We start from the raw sequence: 5,699 nt of genomic DNA, 5'->3' as shown, positions 1-5,699 counted from the left end.
AAACCCTCCAAACATTTTGTGAAAATTAAAAATTCAACATGTCACTGGAATTCCTTATAATCCTCAAGGCCAAGGAATGGTTGAGAGAGCACATCTCTCTCTTAAAAATACTATTGATAAAATAAAAAAGGGGGAATGGTACCCAATCAAGGGTTCTCCCCGTAATATACTGAATCATGCTTTACTCATTCTCAATTTTTTAAAAATGGATGATCATGGGAAATCTGCCGCTGATCATTTCTGGCACCCGGAATCTCAAAAGCATTTTGCCATGATAAAATGGAAAGATCCGTTGGATGGTTCATGGCATGGTCCAGACCCAGTCTTAATCTGGGGTCAAGGTTCAGTCTGCATCTTCTCTCAAAAAGCTGATGCAGCCAGATGGCTGTCAGAGCGCCTTGTACGCCAAGTTAATGAAGTTACCTCCTCCAGGGATAAAAATCATCCCTGAGAGTCTTTTCTTTTCCTTCCACAGGAATGAACACAACATTGCTTCTCTGGATGATGGCTGCCTGTTCACTGCTCTCCTACAGCCATGCAGGGTTTGAGGACCCTGCTAAGGCTCGTGAGTATTTACTGGAGCTCAAAAACAAACCATGTAAGTGTGAGGGAGGATTTATAATGAGTACTGATGAGGCAAGTTACAAGCCGTCATACATCGGTAATCTCCCGAAACAACGCATAGAGATAGATTGTGGCAGTCACATCGCATTTTGGACAACACATACACTGTGGTACTGTATCGAAAATAACCACAGATTATTTCCTCAGTTAATGGCAAATATACACCTGTTTTTGCATGACCTTTCACACTTCCTTCCATAGTTCTTGTTATTCCTCAGCTCAGACCTGTTCTTCAGGGAACAAAACCTATTTTACTACTACATTAATTAAGTCCCATCCAGAATCAACTGGAGGGCATTGGTCTAATAATCCTGGAAAATTAAGTGTTGCCTCATGTCCTGCAGACCTAGTGGGGAAAACAGTTTGCTCTTCTACTATGGCACCCCTACATGTGTCTGATGGAGGAGGCCCCCAAGATTCTAATAGTGCCAAGCAAGTCCATGAAAAAATTCAATGGATGCACGAGTAACTGCATCCCAGTCTGTTATATGACCCACGAGCATTACCCAACCACAGACCTTCTGAGATAGACCCTGCCACATATGATATTCTTGAGGCCACTCACGCCTTGCTTAATCGGTCTAACTCTCCCTTGACTGTAGATTGTTGGCTTTGCCTTCAGCAAGGATATCCTGTTCCACTAGCTATCCCAATTGATTATAGAAATAACTCTGCTATCAACCTCACAGTGATGAGTTATAAGACTATGACCAATCTTGATGCGTCTTGGTCCAGTTTAGTTGGTAGAAATTGCTTACCGACTCCACCATTTCTAGTATAGTCATTCATGTACTCCAATACTACTTGCTTTTTTTCACCTGGCTATAATAATACCTGGGATTTAGACGTAGGGACTATAACCTTTAGTGGTTGTTCTGAGACATTCAATCTTTCACAGCCATTGTGCCCCCCTAATGGCACTGTGTTCGTTTGTGGAGGTAATAAAGCTTTTACTCAACTGCCTATCAACTGGACTGGACTATGTGTCTTAGCTTCCTTACTCCCAGACGTAGACATTATTCCAGGAGATGAGCCTGTCCCTAACCCAACAATTGACTACATTACAGAGCGACCTAAACACCCTGTCACTTTCATTCCTCTACTTGCAGGACTTGGAATAACTACAGCAGTGGACTCAGGTACTGCTGGTTTGGGGGTCTCTCTTACTTAATATACTAAATTATCCAGACAATTGATTTCTGATGTACAAATACTCTCAAGCACCATACAAGATCTTCAAGATCAGGTAGATTCCTTGGCAGAAGTGGTCCTACAAAATAGAAGAGGTTTAGACCTTCTAACTGCCGAACAGGGAGGCATTTGTTTGGCTTTGCAGGAGAAGTGCTGCTTCTGTGCCAACAAGTCAGGAATCATTAAGGACAAGATCAAACAGCTGCAAGAAGACCTAGAAAAATGCCGACGAGCACTGGCTGATAATCCACTATGGACTGGATTCAGTGGACTCCTTCCCTATCTCCTTCCCTTCATAGGTCCCCTCCTTTGCTTGCTGCTAGTCATATCTATAGGTCTTTTGATATTCAACAAGATTACGGCTTTCACTAAAGCTCAAATTGAGGCTATACAGGCAAAACCTATTCAGGTTCATTACCATCGGCTGGAGATGATGGATTGTGATGGTGCAACATTTGATCAATATTAGATCGCAATAGACCATCACCCCTGTGCACTGAACTGGTCAGCCAATGATGGGTAAGATTCGTGGGAGCACATACCAACCTAAGACAGGAAATGAGGGCAAGAGCCTCATTATCCAATGACGGGTAAGGATGCTGCTCTGGCACGGACAACCTAAGACAGGCGCAGTTCCCAAGGGATTGTCACTCCAGCTCTATAAAATAAAAAAGGGGGACCTGTCTGGAGCCGGCAGCTCACGCGCCCTGCCTTGCCTCAATGTCACATGCCTTGGCTCATGGTCACGCGCCTTGGCTCATGGTCAGCCGCTTTGACTTATGGTCACGCCCCCTGCCCCTTATGCTGAGCTAAGATGGCGCCTGTCAGATGTTGATGGGGCATGCCATTACCTGTTTACACACCTGTCAGACTATACCAGGTGCATCAGACTAGATTGCGTGGTGCTTCATGATTGGACAACTATACTTCCTTATTGGAGTTCTGGCACGAGACTAGTCTTGCCTTCGCACACTTTACTCTGATTGGTTTCTGTACTTTATATTAACTGTGTTTGTTCCTCTAATAAATGAGACTTGATCAGGCTTTTGTCTTGTCTCCATTTCTCATGTTTCTTGTCTCTTTCAATCCCAGCACCCCCCTCCAGGTACCCGTTGATGTCCTGCAGGCCGGGGCAGATCCTATTTTTTTCTTATTTTTCCTTTGGTCATTTTCTTTCAAAAAATTCTAAACATTAGAGATCTGTACATAATGGACAAGCCAGTTTTGGTGATGGATCTTACTCATTATCTCAGGAAAGGTGAGGCAGAGAAAGTTGTTCCTCTTGTGCTATGCCTTTTTCCCTCAGTGAGGGGTGCGTCAGCAATGTAGCCAGATGCTGTTGTGAGATATAAAAAGGTAAATGCAAGTGTTGATGTCTCATGATATCTGGGGTCCCTGAAGTGAAACGTGGTTGCAAAAGGCTATCATTCCTCATCCAATTTCAATTTTCTGCTTGATATGATTTCTGTTATTACTCTCAAGATTTATTACAGAGAGCCAATGTTCATAGCTGCTCAATTCACTATAGCCAGATTGTGGAACCAACCTAGATGCCCTTCAGTTGATGAATGGATAAAGAAAACGTGGTATATATATATATATATATATATATATATATATATATATATATATATATATATATATATATATACACAATGGAATATTACTCTGCCATGAAGAATGATAAAATTATGGCATTTGCAGGCAAATGGATGAAATTGGAGAATATCATGCTAAGTGAGATAAGTCAATCTCAAAACACTAAAGGACGAATGATCTCCCTGATAAGCAGATGAGGACATATAATGGTGTGTAGGAGGGGTTAGTGTTAGGGTTAGGGTTAGGTTTAGGGTTAGGGATAAGGAGGGTGGTAAGAACGGAGAAAGGAAGGACTGTATAGAGGGAAAAGAGGGGTGGGGTTGGGGGAAGGGAAAAATAACAGAATGAATCAAACAATATTGCCCTATGTAAATATATGATTTTTAATTAAAAAATAAATAATAATAAAAAAGATTTATTACAGAGAGATCAGTGCTTAAGTCATATCCTTGATCCTACATTCATTCTGGTGCATTCACTTCCACTCAGAAAAACTCTTCAATTGCTTACCAGTTCTCCAGTGACATGAGAACCATTCATGGGAGAAATCCTTGAATCAAATAGGAAGGAGCAGGCATTCGGCAGCTTGGTTGTGAAGGGCACGAGGCTTCTAGGCTCTGGTAGGAGAAGGCACTTTGTTGCACTCCCCAGAGTGTTTGTGAAGCCTTGGACAGCATGAACTTTGATGACTGGTTCTCGTGACATGGTGCCTGTACCCCAGTTTCCAACTCAGATCACTGAGGAGCGGCCTGAGTACACGGTGGCATCATTGTTCCCATGTCAACCAGAGACTGTTCTGCTCCTGGCCACTTCAAACCCATATTCAAGACATGCACAGACTCTGGTGTGAGGGTAAGAGAATAGATGAAGGGAGCAGATGCCAGGATCTTGTGTTTTTAAAAAGGTGCAATCATAAGGAGGACATTTTCTCTCATCAGCTTGAATCAGAGCCCTTGAAGGACCACAAGAAGGCCTGAGAGGAGAACAAAGACACTTCTTTAAGCCTTTGCCAATGAGGGCTCTGGGAATAAGGCAGCCTGTGCAGAGGGAGGCTCTGGTGTGGGTGTAGGAGTTCTCTGCTTCAGGCCTTCTGAACCTCAGCACACTCAGACCTGGCAGAGCTAGGAAGGACACCCTGCAGAAAACCTGTCAGCAGACTCAGATATATCCACTAAGTGAGAGAACAGCCTGGGGGTCCATTGTCTCCATGAACCACCACAAGATGGGCCATGAAGTGCACCATGGGTTCAGAAGCACTCCTGCCCCACACATGAAGAAAGCAGCACAGAATTTCAAACAGGAGCCCAGAATCAATCCCCCAACCAGCTCCACTAGGGACAGGGAAGACAGGAAATACTCACTAAATCACAAAGATCAAGGGTGCCCAGGGAGCAAGAAGTCCCTAACAATATGTTCATAAAGAAGTAACACTAGAGAGAATGTGGTACACACCAGAAGGTGACTGAGGAAAAACTGCAATGAAGAACACCTGGGTTGTGCATAGAACAGGGAGAATCCTGGGCCCTGATAGGTGAGGGCACTCACTCTCAGACCCAAAGGAAACTGAGTACTTGTGGGTGAGTGGCACAAATGAAGAGGAACCAGAGGATCCTGATACAGGTGGCCAAATGGGTGCTAACAAGAAGATGAAGAGAAGACTGAGAACAGAAGGTGGAGGTGCTGTGTAAGAATGTTCAGGGAAATGAGTAACCATGTGCAAGTGGTGCTCACCACTGGACTCAGAAGTCCCAGAGCAATGTTGGGGAATTTGAGTTTAAGAGAGAAACCAGAGAAGGTTGAGCACTGTTAGGCTATATATTCTCACACACGGGAGTCAGATAAGGCTGAGAAATCATTGTTAGGGGAACCGAGTCCATGGTCCAGAAGAGAATGAGGAATGCTGGGTGAAAGGTGCTAACCCAGAGGTCCAGGAGAATACTGAGCGCTAGTGGATGAGGTGCAATCACTGAGGTGACATACAGGGAATAGTTTACTGGAGGGTAAGACACACTCCATAACAATACTTAGGGGAAAATGTGAACCTGTGTGGAGGGGCACTCATCACAGTACTCAGATGACACTCAGCAATGTTGTGTGAAGGGAGATTAAGCACAGACCCTGAGAATATTAAGCACTCTCAGGTGAAAGGTGCTCAATCAGAGGATCCAGAGAAGTCTGAGCAAGAATTGCCTTAGGGAATATACAAGATGGAAAAAAGACTCAGCAGTATTAGTTGAGGGCACTCATGCAACTGACCCAGAGAAGAATGAAGTTCTCATTCTAGA

This window comes from Sciurus vulgaris (assembly GCF_902686455.1).
Source record: "Sciurus vulgaris genome assembly, contig: HiC_scaffold_345_arrow_ctg1, whole genome shotgun sequence".
Lineage (NCBI taxonomy): Eukaryota > Metazoa > Chordata > Mammalia > Rodentia > Sciuridae > Sciurus > Sciurus vulgaris.
The sequence above is the reverse complement of the archived record's forward strand: the minus strand, read 5'-3'. Positions refer to the sequence as shown.